Source organism: Pseudonaja textilis, chromosome 1, assembly GCF_049901715.1.
Source record: "Pseudonaja textilis isolate UNSWEBS1 chromosome 1, rPseTex1.2, whole genome shotgun sequence".
Classification (NCBI taxonomy): Eukaryota; Metazoa; Chordata; class Lepidosauria; order Squamata; family Elapidae; genus Pseudonaja; species Pseudonaja textilis.
Genome location: NC_141990.1, coordinates 284,556,122 through 284,567,475, shown reverse-complemented (window position 1 = coordinate 284,567,475; position 11,354 = coordinate 284,556,122).

The following is an 11,354-nucleotide window of genomic DNA, read 5'->3' as shown; positions in this document are numbered from 1 at the left end:
CCAAACAGCAAGATCACAGCTCACCAACTCAAATCCCCCAGCAACTAAGACTAACCTGAGCACAACCAAGCCCCCACCTGAACAGAACACGCCTCCAACCAATCAGAACACGGCCAACCCCCAACCAATCAGAACACAGCCAAACCCCTACCAATGAGAACACACCCCACCCAATCAGAACACAGCCAAGCCCCACCCAATCAAGTCCCACCCCCACTAGCAGTTAAAAGGAAGAAGCAGCTGCAATCTCACATCAGTCTGAGAAGCAAGAGCCGAAGACAGAAGCCTGAAGATGATGAATGAGACTTCATCGAAACGTTGCCTAGATACCTCGAATCTTACGCGGGAGAAAACCCGAACAACCAAAGATCCACATACAAATACCCGCGAGAACCTCAGAAAACATATATATATATATTTGTTATGACTCCCCTTCAAAATTCCAACGAACAAAACAGAAAGCAGCCGTTTCAAATTAAATCAAACAGAAAGAAGTCTTACAAGATAACGGCTGGCAGAAATCTCAATCCACAGCATAAATCTTTACTCTGTCCGGCAAACCAGTCCTGGCAATAAATTTCTAGTCTCAGAGCTTCTTGCTGTAACGTCCTCACTCAAATAAGTCACTTTGTTCCTGGCAAATTGTACCAGCCCAGCTCTATCCTTTTATACTCATTGAGGCAACGTGCTAATTTACTGACTCGCTCTCCTCTTTCGCTCCAGCTGATTTTGCCTTCTCAACCATTACATTTAACCACAAATTTTCCAAGTTCTCATCTCCACTAGAAGACTCTCTCAAAACTTCCCTGTCAGCCATTCCCGGCTGTTGATCAGATAAGGAACCAGAGGAGGTCAAAGGTCCTGACAATTCTAATACATCAGATCTGTCTTCCTTTGTCACGTCCTTCTCCTCATCCTGATTACCAGTCCAATCACTGAGCCATGCCGGCTCATATTTTTCTGCCATGTCCTCCTCACTTGAACTCATATCAGTCACAGGAGCTGAATCCAAGCCTGGAGCCACAACATATATTTAAATGCAACTGGAGAATTTATGACAGTAAAAGAAAACTTTTGACTGCCCTCCACTGAGATGCCAGCACTTTCAGGAACTTTATCTTTAGGCCTCATCAAGAATTCTGCACCTCATTTTAGTTTTTCACCATTAGCAGAGAAGTCTTGGCAGTAAACATTTTGCCTCTGCCAAAAAAGCATTTTATCAGTGAGAATAAAGATTTTATTCCCCTCTGAACATTGGCCAATTTAACTAGTGTACCTTTAAACAACAACACATAATATCCCAATTCTCAAAGCAATTTAGTCTCTGTCAGATCCAGAAACCCATCATAGGGGTAGTTGATTCTATTTCTATTACTAGGCATTCTTCCCCAGCTTTGTTGAATGAGTACCTTCACATAGGTGAATTAACCAAACTTCCCCATAGACTTCTCAACTCCCTAACCTTCCTGTTGGTTTAATCCCGCATTAGCCACACATTTCATATTAACACTACATCTGGTGCTCATTTCATCCTTACACTGAAAATGCTTTTCCTTTAACATGGTTCCTCTTGGTAATCATTAATGTAGGTCAGGAAATCCTATTTTGTTCCCTGGCAACATATGAACAATAGTTTTACAGCACTGCAGATAGCCACTTAGTGCATTTGACTAAAAGTACATTGTCAAATATCTAAGGAATTTGTATCTTGTATGTGGGAAAAGGAAGAGGGGAATGGCTTTACTCATTCATTCATTCACTACTGCCTTATATTCCATAAAGCAGTAAGGCCATTTAATAAAAGTCCTCTTGTAAGTTATTCAACCAGTGACCATCCAAAACAGCTACCTATGATTATATGGCATCGCTATGAAAGCCCCCTCAAAAAAATTGGATGCAAAAAGACTGCATCAGTAATAATCAATATGAATAATCAGTAATAATCAATACTCCAACCAATGGAGTCCTTTGAATTAGGCCCTGAAACTGCTTGCCAACCATAGGTGTCACTGTGCTGTTCCAGCACCTGCAACTTCTGTGCCATCTTCAAGAGCACTCCTAGGTAGAGAATGTAGCAGGAATAGAAGCAAGAGATGTCAACTGCAGAGTTAGAATCGTGAGAGGGGTAAACATATAAATTGTATAAAACAAAGAAACAAAGAAATGGAAAAGAAGCCAAATCCTGGGGTATCTCACACTGGAATATCCAAGATCTTAATGTCTCCTCCTTCGCAACCTATTGGAACCACTCACAAAGGAAAGAAGAAAGTCACTGCAAAACAATGTCCCCCAGATTCCAACTCTGGTCGGTAGTCAGAAATCATCCCATGGTCGATGTTAATCAAAGGAGAACCATCTAAAAAAGAATAAATTACCCAATAGAATAGCTGTTTTTGTTGCTGTGGATTTAGTGCTCTCTTCGTACACCACACAAAGATGAAACTGCTAATACACATGACATCATCTAGGTTTGCCTATTTAATAATGATAAATGGTGTGGGGAGGATGATTCCTATGCCTATGATAACCAGAAAAAGGGTGGAGTGATGCAATTTTCCTCAGGACTATAAAAATTATTTTATCTGTGTAGCATCAGAAAAGCAACAAACTGTGAGAAGTCTGATTATTAAAGCAGGATGAGCAAAATTTTAGCCCTCAAAGGATGCACTTATTTCTGCTGCTGGCGGGATCGCAATCATTTTGAGCAGGGCTGCTGTGAAGAAAAATAGTGCATATAATTTCTCCTTACTTTCAGCAAACCTGCTTCAGATTGTTGGGTTCCCACAGGTTGCCAAACAGTTGTGACTGTTGGTACCACACTATCACGACTGTGCATTCCCAGCATAAAAGCACCCCGTGGCAGTCTATACTACATTCAGGGGGGGTGGAAATCCTACATTTTTTTTCCTATCATTATGATGAAAGGGAATTTGCTTTGTCTCTCAAAAGGGAAAGAAGATTTTGAGGAAATTTTATCAATGGAATAATGTGTTTACTTACTGGCACGGTGGTTTGTGCAAATGTGTTCTCCTTTATTGATTTCTTGCCTTTTAAATAAATCAACTTCAGATTCCTGGGTTTCTTATAATTCAGTTATATCCTCACTGCCATCAATAAAGTAAGCCTCAAAAGCATCCTTATAATACAGTAAGCTTAGTAAATAAACAGAAGCACTTATCTATCACAGGAGAACAAACTAATGGGAAATTGTAGGCCAAATTTCAGCAGGACAGTATATAACCCCTAGGCTATAAGTTGCCCAACTATGGTATGATAGATCACAGAAATCCTATAATAATGAATGTAAATATCATCATCATCATCATCATTTTAGCCATTGTCTATTCATTGTAGAATGAAGGCCTCATCCACATGTTTCCAACCCATACAGTCCTGAGCTATATGTGTGTGTGCGCGCGCGCACATATACTTACACACATACTACTACATATTATATATGTATAATATAATAATATATTATACATATTAATATAATTATAATTGGAATTCTTTCAGATAGAAGCAAAGATTTGCCTTGTATTTTTCTGTATAGTGCTTTCCTAATTGCATCCATAACTCAAGTTCATATGTCATAGAGTGTTTAATTTGGTTGAAACAAACTGTTACTGCTTTTTCACTTTTTTCAACAAGTTCCCAAAATGAATGTCATATTCTTGTGAAATGTACAAGATTAGCTAATTTGCACTTAATTTTCCTTATTGCCCAAAAGATCATGAGGCTAAGGGGTCTAACATCTAAGGTATATACAGTGCAAACAATATACAGTATATAAATAAAAAACTGGATATTTACCTGGCAAGAATATTAGACTATGATAGATTCTTAGCAAAAACTACTTTGTCCAATGTTTATTTGTTTTATTATATTCTATCAACATGAGTCAAATGTTAGACTGTCATGTTACACTCTCCTAAATCTAAGCCGCTCAGAGTCATTTGCTGAGATGTGTAGCTATAGAAATCAGACAAATCAAATCAAGTAAATAAACAAACAAACAAATGATGCAACATTTACTGATGCAGCTCCCTGTCCCTTCTTAGATCTAGTATGAGCTTCAATGCAACATATTCAGTTTTAATAAATTGCCAGTGATAAGGGACATTATTGGATACATTGTAATCTCCCCAAATAATTGAAAAGTACACAATCTCATCAGAATGCAATCCATGTTTGTATCATTCATCTTTAACATCAGCTTTTCCCTTGGCGTGTACATTTAGCTTTTCTTGTGCTATGAACTACTGTTAGTTGCAAGCACTCTAGATTCTAATACTATGGATGGGAATACCAATGCCTTCTGCTGGCTTACAATGATGTATTTAAAATGAGAATGGATCATGGCTGCTTTCAGCAAATTTTATCTGCTTCAAAGCTGCTTTACTTTGAATTGATTTTGATTTTTATATCTTGAGAGCCTGATGTTGAGTAATAAAATCCAATTTAAACAAAATACATTTTAGCACAAGAAATGTCCAATCTGTTGTGCAGATCCATGTGTGATATGCTTAGCATTATCTCTGCTTTACCATGTATTCCCTCCCCAGAGGACCTCTTTCTAGCATAAATCAGATCTTTCTTAGGCCAGCAGGATTGCAGTTCATACCCCAAAAGAAGCTTTGTTCTTGGCAATCACATTTTGTCAAAGCAGTCAGCAACTATCACAAATACAAGAAATATGCCACTCCACATTCAACTTTTTCTTTCTTTTTTCCTTCCCTCCATTAATACGTTTCTTCTGGGTGAGAAATTGAGGGATATGTTTAGAGAACTTGCTGATATTAATGCAGGAACACACCTGAAGCTTAAATCAGAGAATGGCTGACCACAGCACTGATGGGTCATGGACATCACAACAAATAGCTCTCCTAGGTATAGTTTGCAAACACTAATTAATGAGATCAGGTTGATATAGCTGTGCTGCATAGGTTTTTTTGCATATTGTATGAGTCCTGATGGACCATGTTCTCATCTTTCATTTCTTCTCCATTCATTGCATTTCATATCCTTGGTACCTGTATTTGATGATCATAAAACTTTCTGGAATGGTCAGCCACAGTCTCACTATATAAATAGTGAGTCTCTTTGTGAGATCCTTAGTCTCCCAAGATTTGAAATGTGGTAATAAACTGTTAAGTCATATTGGTTAGCTTTAACTTACCAAGAATTAGCAGCTTTGTGAATATAAAAACTTCAGAGATGATTTCTGGGCTGTTATGCGCTAAAAAGAGATTGTTACATCTTGCATAAAATGGGAATAATGTGGAAATAATATGGATTTTGACTATTAGAGATTGTATTTGCAAAAATGGTGGACTTTGGTCTTTCTTTATTTGCAGTTTACTTTTCTATATCCCCAACAAACTACCTGTGAGGTAATTTAACACTAATTCCTCAACAACAGACTCCCCCAGATATATCTAACATGCTTTTTTTCCTTTTGCAATCTACTCAAGAATGGAATTGGTACAATGACTCCAACATACATAAAACCACATCCATCTTGCCTCTTTCTCTCCATCCCCCAATTAAATTGCCTAGCCTAGTAACGTGTTCTACAGCAGGGCTGTCAAACTCCTGGCCCGGTTTAGCGAAGGGGGAAAAAGTCCCAATACATCACGTGACTCTGCTGTGATGACCTGAGTTTGACACCCCTGTTCTACAAAATACAAAAGCTTGAAACTATTCTTTTTTAAAATTATTGGCCAAAAAGGTGTTCCTGTGTGGATATCTGTTATCATCCAACTAAAACCAGATTTTCCCCAAAGGCATGAAAGAGATACCGTGGCAGTCTTTTTTTTAACCTCAGGTGTACTTTTTTCATTATTTCTGCTTGCCATGCTGGCTGGATTTGGCAAAATAGAAGTCCAAGATCCAAGAAAGACTGGAGAAGATTGCTCTATACTGATATGCTAGGAACCCAGAAAGGTGCCTTATACTGAGTTAAGCCATTGTACTCACAGATTATCATTAACAGTGGTTAGCAGCAACTTTCCTGAAGTTTCAAGCAGGATTTTTTCATCCTCTTTTTGGAAATACCTGGGCTGGAATTTGGATGTTTTGTATGTAATGCATGTGCTATTAAATTGTGTAGTTCATCATAAGTTTTAAATGACTATCATCTGATGGATGAGTGCATCTAAAGCCCAAACTGAGCATCTTGTAACCTAACTCAGAAATGTCATAAGTTGCTTTTGTCAATAACTTCACTTTTTTAGAAAATGATACTTAATGACTTACTATTTCTGACCTTTTCTCTTGATGGGCTCATATTGAAGACAAAACAAGGTAATAGTGGCAGCTTCTTGCATCTAGAGACTTCTTGCCCTAAAGAATTATCTAAAATAATATTTCTGTCATTAGTGAAGCAAGACATTCTGTAGTTTTTTGTATGCATCTGCCACTGTTCTTTCATTGATTAGGGCTTCCTTTGCCACATTGACAGAGGGTTTGCAATGATGCTACACATTTTTTCATCCTAGAGAATCTTCTGATCAGTCTATATATCTTTACTTTTCAGACTGGTTGCGCCAGTCAAAACAAGTCCATAAATCCATAGAAGTGGTAGCTCTTCAAGAGTGCAGGCATCCTTTCTAATGGTGAAACTGGAACTCAGTGTCACTTCACATCATGAGAACAGTGGTATATAGATTTGATTAATAAATGACTTTTAGCTGAAGGTTGAAACATTTTTTCAATTTTCCAAACCATCCTGATCTTCTAAGGTCTTCTCACATTCAAGTATTTGGTCTGAAACTGCTGAGCTTTCTAGAACCTGCTGGTAAGAAAATATTCAGCACGGCATATATTGTTAGTCAGATCAACTAAAGACATTTGTTTTCTGATTCTTTCAACATTATACTTTCACATACTGTATTCAACTCAGGAGGGAATAATTGCTAGGAAATTTTTTCTAGAACCCTGGAAGATGATTACTTGCATACAATATTGCGGCCAAGAAACATAAGTGACTATTTCCAAGAATTCCCCAATAGCTGAACTTGACATAAAACTAATATTAAATTTAACTAATAATTGATGGAAAGAGGATTGATGTCCAGTCTTCTTCATTTCTGTGCTGCCTAAGGAAGAAGGAAAGGATGTTTCCATATTCCATACTTAAGGAGTCAGCAAACATGATAGGGTGGGGTTTTTTTTAGCTTTTTTAAGGTTTACTGCCAAGAAACTCGTATTCTGGATGAGTTTCTATTAGACATGAAGTATGGAGTTGTTTACAAAAAATACTTTCAGACTAAGCAACTTTCTTTTTTAGTATTGTTTGCAGCTTGTTGATATTCAGGGGAGAGGGAAAAGAACTCTATATAAATGCATTGGCACCAGAGGTGGTATTCAGCAGGTTCTGATCAGTTCTGGAGTACCGGTAGCAGAAATTTTGAGTAGTTTGGAGAAGCGGCAAATACCACCTCTGACTGGAGATTTTACAGTATCATTTTCCTGCCACGTCCACCAAGCAATGCGCACAGAACCAGTAGTAAAAAAAATTTGAATCCCACCACTGGTAATATTTTAATTTTCTTCAGTTACTGGTAGTGTTTTTGTGTGATCTAAATGATTTCATTAATTTGTGCCTTAGCCTTTTTTTTTCAAAACTATTAGCAATGTCTTCCTGTAAAACATCAACAGAACATTGAAACATGCTGTAGCCAGCAAAATACTTCTGACAACTCCACAGAAGGCTCTTTATCAGTCCTTCAGGCAGCCATCAGTTCATGCAACAATTTCTCATCTATCTCAATTTAAGACAATGCTGGCAGGAAGCTGTCATAAACCCAGCTGCCAAGGACTTGTTAAAATATACAATTGTTTGAACAAGAGGCATTCCTCTCCAACTTCTTTTGATTCATATCTTACAGATAAGCAATTTCGCTTAATAGCTGATGTGATGTTTTATTAAAATAAAATTTACATTTATATAAAAGTTATTGTCTAAGTCCCTTTCCTCCCATCTTTCTGAAACCTGTTTACAATGAGCTGACAGTTGGATATCTTTGGACACATGACAATATAATAGTAAATCGTCATGAATTGTAATTCTGTTCCTGCTGAAGATAATCACAAAGTGCTCATTGTAGCAGCTCTTGCTATTTTAAATATATAAGACCTATTTTGATGGAACTTTTTACATGGCTATATCAAAAACTGCTGTATCTAATGGATTAATTTAGTAGTTGACTAAAAATTAGTGATGAGATTCTTTTTAAAAATCCCATTTTCTCATTACCAAAAGTAATCTTTCCCATAGTTAAAAGCAATTGCCAAAGCAATTGTGGGCCATCCAACTAATCAGAATGTGTGCAAAATATTCAAAATATTTCCCTAGTGTGCAGCTGGCTATCTTTCTGTGGCTGCCTGATTTTGCCTTTAAAAAAATGGGTCTGTGTGATCACAACTATTTTTTAAAGAAAGAACATAATACTATAACCATTGGTTTTTCTCGCCTTACTTAAATACATTGGCTTTGCCAATGAATAATAATTCTTAGAATGTTACAGTAATACGCCATATGATATGTTGATGTCATTAATCTCAACTAAAAGGCACCCCAAATTTCTTTCTTATAATTTATATGCACTGTCACTGCAAAGGGGACATTTGTTATAAATGTACCATAGCACAGATAGAAGATGTTTCCATGTCAAGCAACTTTTCATCCCCTTTTCTTTCTTGATTTCCACTGTTTCCTTGAAGTTTCTGTCAAAACACTGAAGAACTCTCTAGTAGTCCATTAGCACTGAAGAACTCTCTAGCAGTCCTTTAGCATGCAAAATAGATCACGCTTACTTAAACCAATTGCAACTGAAAAGCTGTAATTCATCGTTTGCCTCACTTGTTTATCATGCATAGAAGGTTTCTTCAGGGGATGCCAGACTCAGATCTGTGCCGAGACCATCTGCCATTCACTGTAATTCTGCAGGAAGTTATGATCCAGCATAAAGGATGCACTATGCATTTACATCAGCTACTCTTCTCCATCTCAAGCTGCCAAAAAGAAAGGGCAATGTTCAATACATTCTAACCATCATGATAGCTTTGACCTTCTCATCTTTTCATATGATTCATAGTCTGATTTCACTACCTGCCATAATGAGGCTGGCGTAAGGACTCAAATAAAGTCAGTGTTCAGACAATATTCTGGCAGCTAGAAGAGAAGTACAAGCTCTCATGCCCAATTATGCTGCCAAATACTGTCATTTTCTATCAAAACTAAGGTAAGTCAATACTTTGCCCCCCTTTCTAATGACTATACTTTCCTTTTTTTCTGTGTTCTCAAAGAACTATGCAACATGCAGCCCAGATCTTCAGCACTTTGATAATGGATTTCAGTATCGTACATTTCAGATCTGTTGTTCCCCTGAAGCATTTTCATGGCCTGTTTATCAGTTTCTGGTACAATATTAAATAAGATGCTTGAAAGAAATTGATATAAAGTTATGTAGGATCTGGACAGTCCTGGGATGACATTGGATGATCTAAAGAAATGCAAGAGAGGAGACAGAAGTAAATCATTCATTTTAAATGTAAGATTAAAGAAAGGGACCGATGTGCCAGGAATCATAATCTCCAAATGCACTAACCACTTAGGTAACCATTCCTCTCAAACAAACCTTCAATGCTCTATTTCTACTTCCAATGGTGCTTTAAAGTCACACCATTAGTAAAAATGCCGCAATCCTCAACTATAGTTCTACTACCAGGCAGACGTTAGTAACTTCCAGCATTTTCTTTTCTTTCTTGGAACCTGTCAAATGCATTATGATATGTTGTGTCCAACTGAACCTTAGAAGCCAAAGGGGCTCTTCATTCTGTTGGGTTTGTAACAGACAATTGGACCCTTGTTTCAGCAAACCAGGCTATAACATATAGGTCCAACTAGTTTAGCATTCTGCATATCCTAGTGCCATTTGGAAAACTCATATGCATAGATGGATAGGCAACCAGTATGTATTACATAATTGTTTCACTCAGAAAAGGGTAAACAAGCATACATATGAGTAGGAACTGGTAACCTGATTCCCCATAAAGCTCTCCCAACTGGCTGCCGTTACCACTGCACTGCAATATTTTGAAAGATAGAAAAGAAAGTGCTTCTTATTTACTTCCTTGACTCCATGAATAATTTGATAAAGTACATATCTATTATGTCCCCCATTTCTTACTTCTAAAGAGTATTCTTTCTCACATAATGGAGTTATTTTCCTCTTTTGGTTTTCTTTTTCTGCAGCTTTTCTAACCCCACGATATCCTTCTTGAGGTGTGGGACTCAGAACTATATACAGTAATTTAGGTGTGCACAGGTCTTTAAACTGGTATAAAGGCATTATAATGGTAACATTAAATTCATAATGGAATAAGATAGAATTATTGCACAGTTTATGTGCTATATGAAAATAGATTTCTTTCTGTTGATCCAGTCTCCTTGTAATTAGTTTGTGAGCGACCTTGAGAGAAGGATGAAACCACTTCTCTGTATGTATTTATCTATGCTATGCTGATTTTATTGACTTTGTTATATCTCTCCTTGCCATCGTTAATGCTACCCTAAACATTTCCAGTTGCCAATTGTAAGATAGCTGTTCCAGGTCCCTAAATATTTTGGATGCCATGTTGATGCCTTTTTAATATAGGCATCAATAATTCTATAATTTTTAAGATAGAAAATATATTTTATATCAAGAGTTCTATCTGTTACCCCATGGCAACTGTCCTACAGCCAAAGTATTTTCAAACAACACAATTTTCATAGCCATCCTGAACAAAAGCAGAGTACCCACCAGCCTCACCTCTCGGTAGACGTTATGCCAGAGGAAAGGAATTACATACCGAGAGGGCACTCTACTACAAACTTGACAAATGGGAGAGGCCTTGAATATCGTTCCCTGGGAGAAACGGATTGGAGGCAATTCTGAGAATCAAGCCACATAAGCTTTAATAGTTAAAACCAGCTTTTCAATTAGATCTGGAAGCCCATTGGAACACAAAGGCAATACTCACAAAATTCACTGTAACACTCGGCTACCATAGCCCATCTCCAGCAGTAGCCACTCTAGCGGAACTTCCAAGTCATAGATTTAGTCTTTCAGAGGGAATATCTTTCCATTAAAGTCAAAATAAGAGCCAATGGAGAACCAGATGGGAGCTAAACAACAACTGCTGATTCCAGATGGTTTATTTTCAGTTTGTCCTATACAGGCTTCCATATCTTCCAGACATTAGGACAAGATTACTCGATTTCCAGTTTGGCCTAGAGTAGAAATGTGTGACTAACTGTCATTAGCATATCAATGATACCTCATTCCAAATCAATGGACGACTTG